The sequence below is a fragment of the Euprymna scolopes genome, chromosome 6 (genome assembly GCF_053919585.1).
Source record: "Euprymna scolopes isolate OS-2025 chromosome 6, ASM5391958v1, whole genome shotgun sequence".
NCBI lineage: Eukaryota > Metazoa > Mollusca > Cephalopoda > Sepiida > Sepiolidae > Euprymna > Euprymna scolopes.
Genome location: NC_136487.1, coordinates 123,107,091 through 123,129,622, shown reverse-complemented (window position 1 = coordinate 123,129,622; position 22,532 = coordinate 123,107,091). Strand labels below are relative to the sequence as shown.

The window sequence follows — 22,532 nt, the reverse complement described above, 5'->3', positions numbered from 1 at the left end:
TTCTACCACTCCAGAAGATATCTCACTACTGATGCAATTCTCTATCTATATAAAAGCCAAGCGCGTCCAAGGATGGAATACTGCTGCCATATCTGGGCAGGAGCTGCTAAAAACAGCCTATCCTGCCTTGACAGAGTACAAAATAGACTTCGTGGCTTAGTGGGGGATGCCCTTTTCTCTACCTTGCAACCTCTCTCCCACAGAAGAGACGTTTCGAACCTGTCCTTGTTTTATCGTTATTTCCATGCAGGTGCTCGTCTGAACTCCAATCTCTGGTTCCCCCTCGCCAATCTTTCACAAAAAACACCGAATCCACTGTCCAAAATTCCCCCCACTCTTTATCTGTGCCTAAATCAAAACGTAGATCCCATGCACAAAGCTTCTTTCTTAGAAGTGCGCGCCTGTGGAACTCTGTTCCGTTTGCCTGCTTCCCACCTGACTACAACTTGGATGTCTTAAAGTCCAACGTTAACAAATTCCTAATGAACCGCCTCCTTAAGTAAACACTTCATCAAATCTCCACACTAACGTAATGTACTTGCAATAACCCTTATCCCTGAGTGGCTTCCGGGCCTTGATAAGTGGTGACCAATGTGTAAAAAAAAAATAAAAAAATAAAACCTTGGTCAATGTAGGGACAATCCTTCATACCAATTGTCACTATCCAGCTCCCCTACTCCCCGGGGAGCTGGTCCCCATTTCCCCTTCACTCATCACATTAAAAATCGGCCTTGTGCCTTATTTTCTCGGTGGGGAGCAAATAAATACCATTTTCTTGGCCTTTTGGCCAAGATCAAAGTGTAGTAGCTGTTCTTACTACATGCTGTTCTTATGTTTGTAACTTTGTGATATAAAGTGGGGGATCACTTTTCTGTAGTAATTTAATGTTAAATAATCACCCACATTACAACCAGTCAGTCTCAAAGCCATTCAAGTCGTTCTCCAGATCATTCAAGTTGTGTTTGAAGGGTTCCAATTAGTTTTTAAGCATTCAAATCATCCTTAACTTCATTATAGTCATTTTAAATCATTTACTTTTTATTTATTTAACTCATTTCAGCCCATTTTTCGGTCATTTCAGTTCATCTTTAAGAATTTCATGTCAATCATACATTCTCGCATTCATTCATTACACGAGAGCATGCGACTAATGGCTGTCGACCTTGTTTTTTTGAACACCAGATTAATTCCTTTGACTTTAAATATTCAAGCTGTACCTAAACCCTTTTATCTTTCTATTATAGCCCTGTTAAATGGTTATAAGGAAAACAGAACGCCAGAATAAGGTAAGAAAATGTTATACAAAAACATACAAAAAAAGTGGGTAGTTCGTTTAACCGACAGACGACCTAGTGTGGTCCATCGGAAATCGACTTTCCAGCTTACAGCTTGGTTTTCCGGTATTTTTGGAGTGTAGAATAGTCCATGAGTAGGTAAAACAGGTTAGTTCCGCGACAACACCCCTTCCAAGTTGATAACTCCAAACAGTACATCAGTATTTTTTTCTCTTTAAGTGAACTATGAATGCCGGAACGTTGTGGTTCTGGTGTGATTTGGGAAGGTTCAATATCAAATGTGTGATAGACGGTTTCAATAGCCTCTATTTATTCCTAAGGTAACTCTTGGAACTTATTCATACGTTTGCGTATCTGGTTTACATGCCTTTTGTGTATGAATTTTGGTCTCTGGATAACATTGCTGATTCTCTGTATTATCTTTCTAAGTTTCCAAAACGAAACATTATTTCTAAAATGCTTAAATTACTTTATGAGTGGTACCGTAGAAGTTCTCCTTTGTATAGTCTACCTTGGTAGCAACTTTTTAAATCCTAGTTGGAAATAGTGATTCTGAAGAGCATCACGGCTGGTTGTTAAGTTATTACTGGATTTTTTTGGAGGCTATGAAACGATCTATACCTACCATTAACCATTCCGTCAGGTTTGATACTATGGAGGACACATTCTTTTTAAACATTGAACGAAGAGGTATTTCTGATATAAATGTAGGAAAGCTATCCCAGTCAACCATAGAGTATCGATATACTGTATGATGGAGAGGTATGTCGGAGGACTTATTACATTGTGTTTTTATCTTAACGGAGACAATTAAGTGATCGCAAAATCCCAGTGGGTACAAAACGGAAAACGAACATAGCCCAGACAAAGTTGTAAGAAAAAGGTCTAGGAGTCTTGCATACTGACCATCAGTGTCGGGCCCACTTGTGGGTTCGCGGACAATCTGAGTTGGGCCATAAGCAATGGAGAAATCGTGACACAACCTCTCCTCATCTTTTGTCTTGTTTAAGCGGGATAACCATTCCACATTGTGAAAACTGAAGTCTACACAAACGTGAATGTTAGCCGAAGGATGAGCAATGGTAACTTTTCTCAGATATGCTCTTAAAGATAGTAACTTCGGTGTCATGGGGAGATATAGGGCAAATAAAAACGCAGTGCTGTGAGCAGGTGCAATCCAAAAGCACGTATAGGGAATTTAGGGTCTTCTCTGGAGATGTCCCTACCACACGGAAAGCTATCTTTAATGTAGGCACAAATTTCATGCCCATAATTAATCAGATTTGGAGAGACAATGTCTTACATGCCCTCGGTGGCAGTTTCGTTGTTTTCTTTTATGTCAATGTACTTACTTGGTTTCCATGAATTCGTGTTCGTTTGGGGTTTTTCGTCAGTGTTTTTTAGAACACTCGCTGATTTAACTCAGCTTTTCTGCCATGGGTTCTTTTAGATCTTTGTTATATGAACCTATTTGAAATTTGAGTGTCCTTTTTGAGTTCGAAATTCTTCATCGCCATTATTATATTCTTGTTACGGGGTCATAAAGAAAACAGAACGCCAGAATAAAGTAACAACATTTATTACAAAAACATACAAAAAGGTGCGTAGCTCGTCTAAGCGTCGCACGACATAGGTTGCTCCACCGGATATCGATTTTCCACCTTACGGCTCGGTCTTCCGGTATTTATTGAGTGTGGAATAGTCTATGAGTAAGTAACACAGGTTAGTTCAGCCACAACAATTTCTTAACAGGCAGACCTTTTGCAATATGATAAAAGAAATTGTCTCTTCAATTTAATTAAGGCATTTATGACCGCTTTTCGTTACGGTCGGAAGCGTTCCAATTAAAATGGGAATCACCATGATTTTTTTTTACATTTTTATAGTCAACCATTGCGTTGATAGTCGGCAGTTCTAACAACTGGACCATGGATTGGTACTCGTAAACGATTTCATCAAATGTCCATTAAATAAACATTCGTCCATCGCTTTTTACAGTGCTCGAGCTGCTTGTTTGTTTACAAATATTTGTATATATATACGATTTCCATCTTGTAACTTCGTGTATTACTTATGATACATATATATATATATATATATATATATATATATATATATATATACGATTTCCATCTTGTAACTTCGTGTATTACTTATGATATATATATATATATATATATATATATATATATATATACGATTTCCATCTTGTAACTTCGTGTATTACTTATGATATATATATATATATATATATATATATATGAGAAAAACTGTAGATTACAGAACAAAACCTAAAAAAAACAACAAAAAAACAGATTTGAATTTAAAAACGAAAGTGCGACAACCCTCTGTAGAATTATTAACGTTTCTTCAAACGGTATGTTTTGGTGGATGTCGGCGTGGATTGTTCATGGAAATTTTGCTAGAAAACGGAGGCATTCTAGCTTGATTATTTTTTTAAATTTAAAATCGAAATAATTCCATTTTTGAGGCGTTCGCGAATCGACTAAATGATTGTCCATGAAAGGTTGCAGCTGGAAGGCGTACACAACAGTAAGTGATGGTTTACGAAGTTGCAGACACCAGATGGGAATTATTTACCATGTTCAACTCATGAAGGAAAGAAGAAGAAGAAGAAGAAGAAGATAATGATGATGATGATGATGATTACGCTTTGTGGAAGAAGAAAGACGAAGAAAGAAAAAGAAGAAGAAGAAGAAGATGATGATGATGATGATGATGATGATGAGTGGAAGAAAAAAGACGAAGAAAGAAGAAGAAGAAGAAGAAGAAGAAGAAGAAGAAGATGATGATGATGATGATGCTTTGTGGAAGAAAAAAGACGAAGAAAGAAGAAGAAGAAGAAGAAGAAGAAGATGATGATGATGATGATGCTTTGTGGAAGAAGAAAGGCGTTTTTTATATGCGCGTAAATTGGGTTAAGTAAGATCAACCACAAACAACCCTGAACGATTCAATTTGTTCGCAGAAAAAATTGAATATACCAGAATAACATCGCTCACTTTAATGGTAATATCAAATATTCCTCTTTAATAAAAAATTTCTACATTCATCATATAGTATTAGCCACCTACTTTTTCAATAAAATACAGTGGATTATAAGAAAATAACCATTGCCTACATTTTAAAGCAAAGGTCAATGCCGGCATAGGTTTAAACAAACTTGAAATAATAATAACAATAAGCAAGTGAATAAATTGATATCCCTCTATATTAACGTTAACATAAGTGATAGACTGTAGTTGAGGGCGACCCAGAGGCTACCTTTTCATTAATTGCTACACCGAAATGTAGGAGAAAGCGCCATTCCAATATCATGATTGATGATTGATCCAATTGCTCTTAGTTTTTCCCTTATTGTGCTAACTGTTAAGCAAGGTGTCATCAATTACCATTTTTGAGTCTTTGTTATGAGAAAGTCTAGGATTGAATCTCAGTCTACCGGTCTATTAGTAGATACTTTTATCATGATGGACCAGTTAAAATATATAAATAAGTAAATTGATCACAATTTCAAGGTAGATTTTAAAATATTTTCGAATTATTGTATTTTTGTAGTATATTGATCCCAACTTTTTGTAGTGTATTGATCCCAATTTTTGTAGTGTATTAATCCCAAATTTTGTAGTGCAATGATCCCAACGTTTTTAGTGTATATATCCCAACTTTTTTTAGTGTATTGATCCCAAGTTTTTTGTAGTGTATTGTTCTGAACAGTTGTAGTGGGTTGATCCCAACTTTTGTAGTGTATTGAGCCCCACTTTTCGTTGTCTATTGATCCTAAATTTATGTAGTATATTGATCCCAACTTTTGAAGTGTATTGACTCTAACTTTGTAGTGTATTGATTCCAACTTTTTGTAGTGTATTGATCCCAACTTTTGTAGTGTATTGATCCCAACTTTTGTAGTGCATTGATCTCAACGTTTGTAGTGTATGGATCCCAACTTTTTGTAGTGTATTGACCCTAATTTTCGTTGGATTTGAAAGAAGAACTAATGGGCATAGATTTAAAAACTATGACAAGAGAAGAACAATGTGAAGTAAGAATAAAAAGTAGTGCATGTGCTGGGCAAATATCACCTAGTAAGCAGATCTATGTAAGAATTGCAAAAAATATTGGAACAATTAATAATAAATTATACATATATATATATTTATTTATACATACACACACACATACACGCACACACACACACACACACACACACACACACATATATATATATATATATATATATATATATATATATATATATGTATATAAATATATACAGGGCAGCCCACTTAAAAATAGCCTGATCTCTCTAATCTTTTTCTAATTATTTTTTCCCAGATTAAACTATTATTTGAACAAAGAATACAATATTCAAAGTAATTTCCTTAATTCATAGATTTTTGATGTAAGCTCATCTCCTCACATTGAAAGTCATTAGCAAAATATTAATCTGGTTTGATATAATTTTTGTATTAAGCACATACATATTTTCTATGTATGTGCTGAACAGCAAAATTATATCAAACCAGATTAATATTTTGCTAATGACTTCCTCTAAGGGGATGAGCCTGCATCGAAAATATATGGATTAAGAGAATTACTTTGAATATTGTATTCTTTGTTTAAATAATAAAATTTTATTTTTAAAGATTGTAGTTTTCTGAATGAAATTTAAATATAAAAAAAAAAACGGTGCTAGTGTACTTATTGATCCACGCTATTTTTTAAATAGTATTTTCAAGTCTAATTGAATTTTTAGGATATCTGTTTTTATTAAATTGTAAGGTTAAAGTACAGAATATGTACAAAACACCCACTCCCCATGTTAAGAATGGCTTTCTAAATAATAACGTTATTATTTCAGCACGGATCAATAACTGCACTAGTATTAAAACAAAAAAACAAAAAATCTATATATTTTTTTATTTGTTCTATCTATGAGCAATTTATATTTGGCTGGGATTGTTTTATATTAAAATATTACCCCCCCCCAAAAAAAAACAACATTTTAGAAGACTTGATATCACAAAATTTAATAATTTGTGATCTAAGTTATCTCATTATTCTGACATACATATCTCCCTATCTTGGGTTGAGCATATTGGAAAGTGATATACAAACTGCCATTAGCATATTAAGCGATGCTCTTTGTGTCAACAAATCGAGCTGTGGCATTTGGACGATGTCAAAACATCGTTAATTCATTACCCGCACAGCAGCAGCTCTATAGTGTAATGGTTATAAGCTTTGACTGCCGTTTGGGCGGTCAGATTTCGATCCTGGCTTGAGGTAGTTGCCTGTCTAATCGCACTGATGAGATGTGATACAGCGAAACAGTGCTGTATGTGGATGACTATATATATATATATATATATATATATATATATATATATATATATATATATATATATATGGAATTCGCCCCAGACAATGCACGAATCTACTTTATGTAAGAACATAACCCTACTTCAAGGTAAGAAATAGCAAAGAATGTTAATACGACTCCAACCCAGAAAACAGCAATCCCCCCCCCCTGTCAGAAACCTAATTCATAGAATGGGAGGAATGAAGGGCAAATAACAGTTACGATGTTGCTGAAAGTAAAATCAAGATTCACTTTCTGCTCTCTATAATTCATCATTCTCTCCTGTTTCTGTTTGGCAACACAAAATGTGTCTATTAGAATATGATAGTCCATCGATTGTTCTCGGCTTGAAATTATTATCCATCGATGTTTTACCTGTTCAACTTCAAAATGCGATGGTGTTTTGTCTACTTTCACGTGTTGACTTTTATATAACACCAGTTGATGTCACTTTGCACAATATTTATCTTCACACATTCGCGCATCAGCGTGTACTCTTTTGTCCAAGTACAATTATGCAACGGAAGAGAGAAATCGAAAGAGGATAACAGAAATAATTATTTTTGAAATATTTAGACATAGAAACAAAGAATGTAAACAATAGAATAAAACAGCGTAATAATAATAATAATAATAATAATAATAATAATAATAATAATTATACTACTACTACTACTACTACTACTACTACTAATAATAATAATAATAATAATAATAATGAGATATGGAGGCTATCGGAAACGAATGAAAGAACTATGGGACCTCTCCAGTGACCACCAAACGACAGAACAAAGTATTGCGGACCAAGCAAGACTGATACCCAAGAAAGGTTGGCTCTCTAAACTAGAACTAGCAGAAATTCAGCGAAAAATAAATGATGAAACTGAACAAGAAACACTCCCCAACGGCACTGCCCGTAGAAAAACCCGACGAGTTGAAGCCTCACAAATAAAAAAACAAAGGCCCAGGACATACGTTGAAACCGAGAACAATGAAACAGAACTAACAGAGAATGAAGCAAATGAAATAAATAAAATAACACAGTTCATGAACGAGGAAAAAACAAAACTCCCATCGTTAAAGAACCAAGAGCAGAAGAAATTAAAAACATAAACAGAGAAGGTTAACAAGCTCCTCCCACACATCCCAACAAATACAATCACAGACTTAAACAACCTAATTTACGCGGGCGGCAAAAATGGTAAGTATGAATCTCAAATCAGAAAAACAACTGGGGACAAACAGACCGACAAAACCTGGATGGGAAATAAGACTAGAAACCCAAATACACAAACATAAAAAAGAAGCCAAAATGATCAACAGGAAGAAAGCAATGTGGAGAAAGCGGAATGTTGGAAATGTAACTGGCAGGGAGAGGCTAAACAAGAAACATGAAGAACTGGACCAAAAAATAAAAGCAAAAGAAGCGAGATTGAGACGATATAAATATAAATCTGAACAATGCAAACAAAACAGAACATTTGAAACTAATGAACGCCAATTCTACCAAAATGTGAACGGAGGAAAAACAAAAACAGAACAACCAAATCCGACAGAAACAAAACACTACTGGAGTAACATATGGGAAGAGCGACGAGATCATAATAGTAAAGGCCGAATGGCTGAAAGACATGAAAGAAGACTTACAACAAATCGAAGAAGGAACAGTGAATGAAATTAGCAAGGAAACACTAAAGAAAACCATAGGAAAAATGGCAAACTGGAGAGCACTAGGGCACGACGAGATACATGCATACTGATTCAAAAAATTCACAACCTTACACGAAAGGCTAGCCCAAAACCTGAGAAGTTGTATAGAGAAAGCAAACATACCAGACTGAATGACAAAAAGTAGAACCACACTGCTACAGAAGGACACGGAGAAAGAAGCCGTCCCCAGCAATTATAGGCCAATCACGTGCTTACCCACCATGTGGAAGATACTGACAGCACAACTCAGGGAACAAATCTACCACTTACTGAATAACCGTGATTTCATCCCCGAGGAACAGAAAGGATGCCAAAAAGGAAAAAGAGGAACACATGATCTGCTATATGTTGATCAAAAGATTCTAAAGGAGGTAAAAAGGAGGAGGATGGAAAAATTTAACCATGGCCTGGATCGACTACAAAAAAGCGTACGACAGGATCCCCCAGGCATGGATAAGAGAATGGCTAAAAATGTATGAAATACCAAGCGAGATCACCAATGTAATAGAAAATGCAATGAAAACATGGAGACTGGAACTGACAGCTGATGGACAACGCATAACAGAAATTAAAATACAAAGAGGCATCTTCCAAGGAGACTCATTATCACCATTGCTGTTCATCATAGCCATGATGCCCTTGAATAGTATTCTGAGAAAGTGCCAAGCCGGATACAAGTTCTCCAATACGGAGGAAAAAATGAACCACTTGATGTACACGGACGATTTGAAACTTTTTGCAAGGATCGAAAAGGAGCTAGAGACACTAATTAACATTATCAGGATCTTCAGCCAAGATATCCAAATGGAATTTGGAATGGAAAAGTACGCACTACTAGTTATAAAAAAAGGAAAACTGGAAACGACAGAAGACATGGAACTACCCAACCAAACAGAAATTAGGGCACTAGGAGAACAAGACGACTATAAATACTTGGGAATTCTGGAAGTGGACACCATCAGAGCAACAGAAATGAAAGAGAAAATTGGAAAGAAATACTTCAGGGGAACAAGAAAATTCATGGAAACTAAATTATATAGTAGAAACCTAGTAAAAGGTATAAATACATGAGCAGTATCACTAGTAAGATACTCTTGACCGTTTATAGGGTGGACAAAAGAAGAACTACAGCTCGACCAGAAAACCAGGAAACTCATGACCATGCATAATGCACTACACCCAAAGGAAGATATTAACAGACTCTACGTGAAAAGGAAAGACGGCAGGAGAGGACTGATCTCTATAGATGACTGTGTGAAGGACACAAAAAAGAACTAGAAAAATACATGATGCAAAGCACTGAAAGGATAATTATGGCAACGAGAGACACGGAGAAAACCAACAAAACAGAAAAGAGAGAATTATAAGACAAAAGGAGAAAAGAGAAATGGGAAGAGAAACAACTCCAAGGAAGATTCCTAAGAATGACAAAAGATGAGAATAACGAAAACACCTGGACATGGATGCGAAAAGGACATATAAACCGAGAAATTAAATCTCTAATAACCGCAGCACAAGATAACTCGATAAGAACCAACCATATCAAAGCAAGGATGGATAAAACACAAGAAAACATCAAATGCAGACTCTGTGGACAAAGAGTCGAAACGATAAGCCATATAGTAGGTGAATGCAGCAAACTGACCCAAAAGGAATACAAAAACAGGCATGACCAAGTGGGGAGAGCGGTGCACTGGGAATTGTGCAAACGGCTGCATTTTGACCGTACAGATAAATGGTACAAGCATAAACCAGCAACAGCACGCGAAAACGAGAACTACAAAATCCTATGGGGCATGGACATACAGGCGGACAAACCCATCCAAGTAAGAAGACCAGATGTAATAATTAACAAGAAAGAAAATCCTGCCAAATCGTAGACTTTGCTATCCAAGCTGACCACAGGGTGAGTATGAAAGAAAAGGAGAAACGAAGCAAATACACAGAGCTAGCCAGAGAATTAAAAGGGATTTGGATTATGAAGAAAATCAAAATAGTACCGATAATAGTAGGAGCACTAGGAACAATTTTGAAAGACCTGGAAAAAAGAATGGCAGAAATTGGAATCAGAGGAACAGCTGCAAAAATACAACGCCTAACGATAATGAAAACGGCTGAAATACTAAGGAAAACCCTTGAATGCGGAGAATAACACAAGACAATATAACGAATAAGTGTTACAGGGAATGGAGAACACCGAAGCTACACCCCCATCATGCATCCCCTCCATTGTTTCACCACCGTTCCCCCAATAGAAAAGTGATACCAAAGAGCCAAGAAGGGTCAAGGAGGATGGGAAGACTGAGGGAACAAGTGTGAAGAGAACTGGTATCTTGGGGAGGCTTAGTGCCACTCAAATTCCAGTGTAAAATAATGGCCACTACCAGCGAGAAATCAATGGTAAGAGGCTGTTGTGATGATGCAAATTTATTTGCAAATGCTATCGAAGGAGGGGGGGAGAGCTGAACGTCTGGGGAGACTTGTTGTCACTCAGCTTCCAGAGAACACCACAGGTTTCCAATCAGATCGTTTGTTGACTTGTGTGAAAGCTCCATGTGAGCCAATAATAATAATAAAATAATAATGATAATTATAGTAATATTAATAAGATAAAAAATAATAATAAAGATAATAAATAAAAATAAAAAGAATAATAATAATAATAATAATAATAATAATAATAATAATAATAATAATAATAATAATTAGACTGCCACTGGAAAAAGTGTGGAGTACACTAGGGCATAGATGGGGCTTTTTGCAACCCAAACCCAATGACCGTTGCCAGCGAGAAGTCAACTCCACTGAATCTTGAGAGAGGCGGAGAATACTGAAAATCTAGGATAACTTTTTATCAGTCAAACTCCAGGGAACACAACAGTGAGTGATCACTGGTAATACTCTGTGCGAGAACTACTAGTAAGTGAATAACAACAATATTGAAACTGCTAGAAATCTACAAACGGTGCACCCCTCACCCCTTAAAACAGAATGACATTAGCCTCGGCTGATACCATATAACCTGTGAAGAGCCAAGGCGAATGAAAAAGTTGAGGAAAGAAAAACACTCATACCTTCGCTGAAATGTGAGGACAGTACGTAGACCTTGGGATAGAGCTTATTGCCACTCAAATCCCTGTTGAAATAACGCAAAATTAATTGCAAATGTTGTAGACAGGTTAATTTGGATTTCGACAATTGTCAATGATATAATCCAGAGAAAGAGATATATATCGTTTGAAGTAGCTGAGCGATGTTCCTTCAGTCCGAGTAATGAATCTGGTATGTTGTAGTATTGACGAGTATCGGAGTTGAAGCAGAGTTTTTCATGTTTTTCATGTGAAGCTTGTGTACCTTTCCACGGTCTCTGGAATTTATGGCTTAAGCAGCCAATCACAATACTGCAGGATAAAAGACTCAAGCCTTACTGCAGTAACCTTTTACCTACTGCTATTTCAGGCCTTGAATTCGGGGATACCACCTTTGGAAAATTCTGACTTATCAAGACAAGAATTTCAAAGAGGCATAAAGTATTTCCATAAATATCTCTTTAGTCCTTTTCGTGATCTCTTTAGTGTGCATAGGTCTCTACTGATTCGAATGTCTTTTGCATGGAAATTTGTTTTCTCTTATGTCATGTATAACTTATTCTTTTACGAAAAAGTCACCAGTTATCAAGGACCAGAGGCCACTCGAGGATGAGGTTAAAGAGTGTACAGTAGTCAATGGGACAATATCGTAATAGCTAGTACTGTAAATTAGGTAAAGTCGATTACTTAAGGGGAACGGCTCATCAAGAACTTGTTTACGTTGGACTTGAAGACGACCATATTGTAGTCAGCTGGAAAGCAGGAAAAAGGGAAGCTTTGTTCATGGAATCTACGTTTAGGCTCAGGCACAGATAAAGAGTGGGGGAAGTTATTGATAGTGTTTTCAGCTAGACGAGTGTTTCTCATAAATGTTTGGTGAAGGGGGACATAGATTGGAGCTCAACCGAGCACCTGCCATAAAATTAACGATAAAGCAGAGACAAGCTCGCAACGTCTCTTCTGTGAGAAAGAGCTTGTAGGGAAGAGAAAATGGGCATCCCCTACTATCTACGAAGTCTATTTTGAACTTTGTCAAGGCAGGATAATCACCCCCTGCCCAGATGTGGCAACAATATTCCATTGTTGGATGTTCTTGGCCTATATATAGGTAGAGAATTGCATCAGCAGTGAGATATCTACTGGAACGGTAGAAGGATCCCACCATTTTTCCAACGACCTTGGCGACTGATTTGGTGTACGTGTTCCATTTTAGATCAGAAGAAAAGGTCAAACCCAGAATCTTATCAAAATAGGGAGCCTCTCCAAGATGAGAACCATTCATTTAAATTGATGCCAGACAGGGATCAGAGCAGTTAAAACTGGAAGCTTGGTTTTAGATGCATTCAAAGTAAACATCCATTTTTCCCCATTGTACCACACGTTCTAGATCAGAGGAGAGAGAATCAGAGAGAACTTGGTCGTTTACAGTATTTGGTGTGCTGTCATAGATGGTAGTGTCGTCAGCATAAATGTCTACGAATGATCATAGGATGTAATTTGGAAGATCATTGATGTGAATCAGGGAGAGAGTGTGACCCAGAATGGACTCCTGAAGGACTCCAGCATTATTACTATGAACTTCTGAGTTCTGTCCATCAACTGCTACTCTTATGAACTTATCTGAGAGAAATGATTTAATAATTGAGAAGATATTTCAAGTATACCATAGCTGGAAATGTAGTAAGACTGAATGCTTCTTTCATTTGTGTCCACGCTTTGATTCTTCGCCAGAGCTTGTTTGAATATGTCCACTAATTTTACTGCCATTCCGTTGGAAGTTTGGAAGGTAAACTAGCGTTATCACGTGCGTAGAATTCTTTGCCCGTGAACTGGATTCCATTGTCGCTGAGTAAAGTTTTCGGTAGTCCAAAACGATCTAAATATTTCGTAGAAAAAAGTGCATTTATCGTATTTGTTGATGTCTGGTGTCTTCACTTTACAATTTTTGGCTACTTTGTGAAACTGTTAACTATGCTCCAGTAATATGATCCATTTATGGCCTGGAGTAATTGATATGCAATCGACATGGAGCGTCCGTCTTTGGCCATGTGGTCATGGTTGAATCATCAACGGCGGATACATTGTTACAAGTTAGCATCCTCTACATTGTTTCACCATCCTTTCTACGACTTGGTTAATCCTAGATCAATACGTGGAAACCACGCATTAACGATTTCATGCGTGAAATACCAGGATGGCCCGCTTAGAATTCTTTATAAACCCACTTCTACCAACAGTACTAATCTATCGATGTATATCAATACTCGGTCACATATAGAAAAAAAAGAATACACTATTTTCCTTTTATATTTTTCTCGTTTCACAAAACTTGCGTTTTCATTTTACTAATGAACTTACCATTTTCCGCTGCTTTCATGTCTCCAGCCTGATTGGACGTTATCTAATTGCATCGCATAACAGACTTGACAATTCACTTTATCTCTTAGTGCCGCTAGTAAAGTTTCTTCGAATGGTTTCGAATATTTAGGTATCAATCTTGAAAACCCATCGATGTGACCTATTTTTTTACGTTATATATATATATATATATATATATATATATATATATATATATATATATATATATATATATCAGTTTGAAATTTCGCCCCAACGTTGTAGCCATGTGAGTTTGTATACTATTTTTGGAACCAAAAATTGTTATCAACGGTTTGTAGTCTGTTTGCAGAATAAACTTTCTTCCGTATAAAAAAAACTGAAACTTTTTTTACGGCGTTAATCATTGCTTAACTCTCTTTTTCAATTTGTAATTTCGTCCCGCGGGCAGTAACGTTCTCTAGCTATGTTGGTCCATCCTCACATTTGTGAAGCAGTATGGCACCTACACTTTCATTGCTAACATCCGTCCCTACAATGATTTTCTTATTCGGATCGAAACATAATTTCGTTTAATTTTGGTGGATATCTCTCCTAGATATAAAATAGAATATGCATGGTCTTGTAAAGAGTCATTCAACCAAGTCGAAAAGTCAGCGATTACTCTGATTTTTCGGTCTACATTACATACATTGCATATAATATTTCGTTAGTTGTCTTTGTTGTGCGGCATATCAACCCTTTTCAGGTTATTTAATGCCGAGTCCAAAGATTTTGAAGAAAAAAAATTTTAATAGAAAATATTTTTGTTTTCAAGTCGGTTTCTATTTAACCCATAGTTGGGACCCTAACAGGTACTACCACTCCGGGTCAGAGTGGACCTGGGAGCAATGGCAATAAAAGGGTGGCTCCACTCTCCCCAAATCCCGCAAGCTGGGGCCTCACCATTGGCTATAATTTAAGGTAATATCCAGGACCGCATATAATATTTCTTTTATTATTTGGATTTGACTTTTACCTTACTGTCTTTACCCGTAATATGCTTTTCTCATCAATACTATTATTATCTTTTTTATGATTTGCTAGGTAGGTGTAAGAGTGTTGGTGGAGCAAATAAAAAAGAAAGGAAAATTGCGAGCGCAAAGAGCAAAAACAAAACAAAACAAAGAAACAGTGGTAAGGGGTAGGTAGACTCGAACCCGTACTGCGAAGGAGGAAAATAAAGTTTAAAAAAAATGAGACGCGTTAACTGTTGCACTCATTGCCAAAGCGGAAATGACGTAGATTTAAATCAGGCTAGAAAATCGAAAAGAGGCGATGCCTTTCGAAAATATCGGCGAAAAAAGCGAATTCTTCCTGTAGAAAATTGCCCAGTTAAAGATGAAGGAATTAATGTTTTTGCCAATTTTTTTCGATATTCTTCATTCGGAGGACTGAGCTTCAAAATAATATCGATCTCGTGAAAATCCTTCGCCTCTGTCGAAAGTTTTAGAAATACATACATACATACATTTAAACAGACAGGTCAGATTTATATTATAGATCAGACGCTGAAATTCCTCCGTTACCTTTTGCAACATAACGTTTGGGCCACGTTCCATACTACTAAGAATTCATGCTCTAATTTCTTCATCACTTGACAAACTTGGACAAAAAGTAAACATTTTAAAATGTCTCATGTTGTGCATTCACCGTACCAGTATACGTGACATTTTTTCGATATTCAAACATTCATATAGCGTATGGCATAAACTGTCTCTTTTGTCGAAAATGTTCGATAACATTTCATTTGTTTCACTAAAGTATATGTCCTCTGTTTTCTTTTTTTTTTGGGGGGTGGGTGTGTAAATTATATTCTTATTTTCTTGTGTTCTTAGCTTTTGTTATTTTTTCTTCGTCCGACCATTGTTCATATCTGTTTATAAATATGGTTTCAAACCTATGAAAATAAACTGTAAACGTGAACTTGAGTCGTATTTAAATTCCGATAGACAATTTGAGATTAATTCAGCTAAATAAAATTCTCGAACCTGGTGATTTTGTGCTTCTAGACAATATCTCTTCTAAAAGTAATTCCTTTTCTTTTTTTCTTTTGAATAAATTTTTCAAACCTCTTTTGTTGTTGGTGTTTGAATTGTTGGTGTTGTTTCAAAGTGATTTAACCAATTTTGAAATCTGTTCTATTTTTTCTCTTTTTTTTTACGTATCTACGAGAAAAAAAATATTAATCCAATCTGTGGGGACAAAACCTTTACTACAAGAAATAGATGAAGATCCCTTTTCATACTTTCCTCGTTAAAAAAAAAATAATTAACACTCTTCGTTAAATAAAAAAATTTAAAAAAATAATAATCTAGAGTGAAAATAGAATTACTTTTTGTAAGTAACGATAAACATTTCTAACATTATTCATTAGTTTTTTATTCAACATGCGAGGTTGTTTGAATTAGTTCGTTGTTAGACATTTTTTATAACTTGTGAGTTCGTTTCGAGTCCAAATTCGACACTGATATGATTTCTGGAAATGGATATATATATATATATATATATATATATATATATATATATATATATATATATATATATCGTTTGGCGACTCTCTTTTGAACCCTGTAAAGGAGAGAGAAACTAGTAGCAGATGTACCAGGCCAAATGTGACAAGAATACTCCATACATGGGTGAATGGTGTCTGGTGTCTTATAGAGGTACAGAATATTCTCAGACGTAAGTAGCTTTCTAACACGGTAGAGAGAGCCCGCCTTACTTGCAGCAGCCTTGGCAATGCTCTCAATGTATCTGCTGCAACTCATTTTTTCTGTGAACGTTAAGCCGATACGTTTGTACAACATACTTTAAGCTAATGTATCTTTAACCATAGTTATTGATAGTTGAGAAGGTGTGTTGTAATTATTGAAGCAAACAAGCATAGTATTGGCAGTATTGAATGTGACCATCCATTTTTGTCCCCATTTCACTACAGATTGGAAGTGTTCCTCTAATATTTCTGCTATTGCTATAGATATGCGTTCATTCGCTTTCCCTTCGTGCCTGTTATAGAGCGTGGCGTCATCAGCAAATATACCCTCCTCAGAGACAATTTTAAAAGGGAGGTCATTGATGCATATTAGGAATAATAAAGGTCCATACATCTACCCCTGAGGTACACCCGCATTTATAATATATTGTTTAGATGTACAACCATTGAGGACAACCTGGTTTCTTCTCTTATTTAAGAATTTAATTATGTTCAGTGTTGTCCTGTTATACCGTATGATCTGATTTTCCTGAGAAGACCATCGTGCCATACCCTGTCAAAGCCTTAGATATATATAGGGCTAATGCCCTCCCCTCCTCTACTTTGTCCAGTGTATGGTGTATACGTTAAGAGATTACAGTTAGGATATCTACTGAAGAACGAGCTTGCCTAAATTCATATTGTTGGTCGATCAGAAGTTGAGTATCTGTAAGGTTATGGACAAGAACTTGATTAATTACGGACTCAAATATTTTGCCGAAAAGAGGGAGGAGGGTAATGAGGAGATAATTTAATGGGTCAGTTCTTTCACCAAAATTCTTGTTAACTGGTACCACCGAAGCAGTTTCGCAGCAGTCAAGAAAGCAAGATTTGTTAATGACTCTGTTGTAAAGTTTGGAAAGGACTAGAGCAACCTTAGCGGAGCATTTTAATAGTACATCCGGGATGAGATCTGGCCCACACGCTTTTGCGATGTCTATGTTTTTTTAATGATATCCTGAACCAGAGACGGAGTGATTTTCAGATCATCTAGTGTGGTGTCAGTCCGCAAAGGAAAATCAGAGAGGGGGTGATTTGCTGGGTACAATGTAGAGTTTGAAGCAAACCGACCGGCAAGCATGTAAACCTCCGTTGCCCTGCAAAAACGTCATTATTGTTAGATAGTATTGTTGATTGCCCATTATTTACTACACTCTTGTAGATTTTCCAGAAATCACGAGTTCCTAATTTCTGCGCTTCGATGCGTTTTCTGGTGGCTTCGGTATATTCTCGCTTAGCTGTCGCTATTTCTTTCTTACAATTACTATAGCTTCTATAAACTTTTTGTCTGTTTGTACTGGATTTATATCGCATAAATTTGCAGTATAAAAATTCCGCGTTGGAACATGAGCTTCAATTGCCGCTTTGAACCATTTAGTGGTCTCATTTGCGCACTGTTCTAAAGGAAGAGAAAATATATTTTCCATGGGGCATCTCTGATGAGATCCCTGATGGTTTCCCATGTAATATCTTGTCGTTTTGAGTGATGGCTCTTCAGCTTTGGGTTGAGAATTAAGTATGATCAGCATTCGTGTGAATAACTATTTTCATCCGACCGTATAGCTTCGAGATGGCGTTGTTTATTTCATATTTTACTGCTCTTGTGTGTGAGGGTTCGTTTGTAACTGGGTTTACTGTTCCAGACAATCAATTGTATACATGCGACGTAGAGTTCCATTATTTACCTAATACTGGTGTTCCAAATATGAATGCTTCTAATGCAAACATAATAGGGACAGTAAGCAGTGATTGAGTTAACTAGTGTGACTTTTGAGGAGAATCACTTTTAGTGCATGTCAAGCTAATTGTTGTGGAGACGCCCACTAATTAACATAGGTGGGTGAGTGAGATATATAAAGATATCAATCACCAATACCGGGAGAGTTCTGCAACGACCACCAAATAGGCAAGATGCCTATGTTGCCTCCAGTAAGACATGCAACACGCCACCTGTCGGAATATCTCCAACTGAAGTATATCTGAAGACATGTAAATATGTATATAACTTTTCTGCCTAATATCTGCAGACACAGAACTAATGAAGATTATTGCATGCATGCTGCCATTGAGCAATGGCAACTGCACAAGTAGAAGTAAATCACTGAGGAGAGTGGGGGTTTCTATAGAACTTCTGCGTGGGAAAGCCTTTCTAACGTGGGAGAGGGAAAAGTACAAAACGTCATCGCCTGTCGAAATCATGTAATCCTGTTCCAGTTTATAATTTACTTATTTTTTTTAGCAACTTCTGTTTTTAAGTGTACACGTGCTTTCCCAAACAACAAACAACACGTATTTATTTTGAATAATTTACCGAGTAAAATCCATAAATCGTCACCTAATTCAAAATACGACAAAATCTCCCATACGCAAACCATTTGTTGCGAAATTTCGAGTAACATACAAACTACTCCGTTAAATATTGTTATTAAAGGACGGACTACTTAATTCTGTAATGAATTAGCACTCAATTTGGAAAGATGAATCTCAGTTTGATTTTAGCTATTATATAACATCATTTATATAATATTCTGTTTATTACTTATTTAGTTAGTCCGTACGTTACGCTTTAAAAAGGGACAAATACAACTTTTAAAGGTAACGGTGCTTCAAAACGAAGGCCAATTTTGCGAAATTAAGCTTTAAAAACGCTAACTTTGCAATCCTGGACACGGATATGAGAGTGATCTGCCCTTGATGTAGTTTCGTTTTCAAATATCCTTATAATAATAATAATAATAATAATAATAATAATAATAATAATAATAATAATATATGATCGTTATTGTAATTGTTTAGGAATAAATTCGTAGTAATTTCGACGCTTAGCGATTCATCACCAAAGAAAGTAATCAGCGAAACTTTACATTGATAATCTAATGCATTAAACGGTATATGTCTGTCTGTCAGTTTGTCTCCATATTTTCAAACTCTATCTCCAGCGAAACTAAAAGTCGCAGAACGGCGCCAGGGGCCTCAAATGATTGGATTTTTTTACGGGCTGTTCTTTTATGATTAAAATAGTTTTTAAGGGATAAAAAAATGGATCAAATTTTTTTAAAAAAAAGCGTTATAAATTTTGTACATTCATCTTAATTTATTTTTAATTTTTAAGTAGTTTAGATGCGTATCACGTTGGTACAGTGGTTACGTCACCAACTTTGAATGCTACAGTTTTACTTTCAGTTTCGATTCTAGCTGATGGCACCCAGACACGTTTTTCTTTACTTTTGAAAACATCTTTTGTCTTATGAAGCAAAATCATATTGACATGGAGGTCAAAGAAAAAGTGACCTTTTGTGCCTCTCTATGGTTTGTTCACCCCACCTCACCATTATTTGCTCCATTATTTGATATTCAAGTGAGAACACAAATATCAGCGAATGAATCGATTCATTTGATTAAAATGTATTAAATGAAATGATATTAATGTTTCTGAACGCTGACTTTGCGACAACCATTTTGATCCGGTAGAAGTAGGTGGCCAAGACGAGCCATGTCTCTCTTTTTCTATTATAATGCGTCTCTCTTTTTCTCGGTCTCTTAACCCCACTCTCTTCTTTTTACTATGTAACACTTTATCTTTCCCCTCCTTTCACTCACTATTTTCCTTTTCATATCCAGTTCTTTTTTTTTTTATATATTCAACCTTTTTTTCTCTCTCTCTCTTTTGAAGCCATTATCAGTTTTCTCATATCAAGTACTATCCCATTTAATACTAGCCTGAGTGCTCGGCGTTTCCCGGGGGTTTTGGAGGTGTGTTGAGCAAAAACAAAAGCGGTAGTAGGTAGGCAGGCTTGAACCTGTACCACGAAGTAGGAAAAAAAAGTGAAAAAAAAACATCGTGACATCTTTGCTGTTGCGCCCATCGCCAAACCGGAAGTGACGTAGGTTTTAAATTAAGGCTAGTCAATCGAAAAGAGGGGATGACTTTCCAAAATATCGGCGAAAAAAGCGACCCCTCTTTGTAGAAAAAGTGCCAAGTTGAGGGTGAAGGAAGTAATGTTTTTAGCCAATGTTTCGATATTTGTCGTATCGAAAACGATACGGATCTCATAAAAATCCGTTGCCTCTGTCGAAAGTTTTAGGCAGACATACAAACATACATTTAAACAGACAGGTGGGATTTATATTATATATATAACTCTTTCTCTTTCCTTTCCATTTATATATATATATATATATATATATATATATATATATATATATATATATATATCTCCCTGCCTTTTCGTTCCACTCACATTTTTCATATCTATGTTATAAAATGTGTGTCATCTAACTCTTTATTTAACAGACTGTTGTCATCGCGTCCTAAATGTCTCAACGGCCTGTGACTATGTGTTATGGGTGCTTGTGTGTATTACATATCATTCACAATACATTTATAACGACACACCTGTGCTGTGCGGGTTCTTCTGTCTTTTGGTTGCTGCCTGGGGTCTATTTTAAAGAAACGATTCAGACAGACACAAGACGATGTACGTTTTTTATATATTGGTTTGTTTCACTTCCAGGCATCTCGTCTTCTGCAGCATGAAGCGAAATCGACTCTCTCAAACTTATAGCGTTTCTCTGCATCCATTTAGAGACCGTCGCCCTCTTATGGGGGACACGTGTAAAACCAATATTGCTTCTAGCACTCAACTTAAACTATGCCTAACTCAGCCTACTAAAACCGAAACACCTGACATGTCACGTTCAGTCCTCATTCGGATACTTCTGGTGCAAACTGATCGGTCAACCAAATTTGATAATTTAGTTTGTTTGTTTTTTCCGGGAATTAAAACTGCATTCTTTATTTATATTTTTACATTTTTATACAAAGCTTCTTTAGACATATATATATATATATATATATATATATATATATATATATATATATATATATATATATATATATGTATATATATATATATAACATAACATTAAAGATTTGCAACTGACAATCAAATAACGAAATGACCAAAGTAAAAACCAACTTTGTTTTGTTTACTTTTTTTTAACCTTCAGGTTAAAAATAAAAAGTAAACAAAAAGTAAAAAATAAAGAGTTTGTTTTATTTAGTCACTTCTTCATTCGATCGTCTGTTGGAAATCTTTATCGTCACTTATTTCAAAAATATAAAATATAAGATAAGATAATATTAAACGTAACGTGAACTTCCTTTTAAAAAATGAAGTAAAAAAATAGGAAAGAAACTGAGACACGTGCACTAAACCGTACACTTCTTGTGAGTAAAAAAAACAAAACTCGAGCTGAGATCGAAACAATAAACAAACAGAAGAAAAACCCAGCGCCTTCTAGTACCAATTTTTCAGTTTTGACCTCCTTGCATCCCGTTTATCCTAGCATCCCTTCTATCGTAGCATCTCTTCTATCCTAGCATCTCTTCTTTCCAGATAAAAACCGCTTAAAAAGTTTTCCACGTGTCTGAATAACCTATACACCAGATTTCAAAAATTCGTTGACTGTATAGGTTGAGAAGAGTTCTCACACACACATTCTCTCTTTTTTTAGAAGACTAGTAAACCGCCCGGTGTTTCCCAGTTGTCAAATACGCATAAATATAATATTTAAATTAATACTGAATTCTTATTTATTATAAACAGAAATACCGTATGTATAAAACGTTACGTAAAATTCCTTTAAAAAATATGCAAAAGAAAAACACGTAAAGAAACTGACACACGTGCATGCGAGTATTAAGTTTTTTGTAAGGATTTCACTTCTTTCTTGTAAATAAAAAAAAATGCTTCGGCTGAGATCGAAACCCAAACCTTAATACAGTGAGACAAGCAAGATATATATTACATCAGCTTGACATGACTTATAAAGTGTGTTTTTTAAACCACCTCATACTTAACATAAGGAAGCTGATATATTTCACGATCGCGCAGGCGCAGTCGTGAAACAGTTAGAAACCG

At 35.8% G+C, this 22,532-nt stretch overlaps 1 pseudogene; it reads left to right on the top strand.

The window, feature by feature from the left end:
- Positions 1-767: 767 nt before the first annotated feature.
- On the top strand, positions 768-904 carry LOC145278504 (U2 spliceosomal RNA; annotated as a pseudogene).
- The last annotated feature ends 21,628 nt before the right edge of the window (positions 905-22,532 follow it).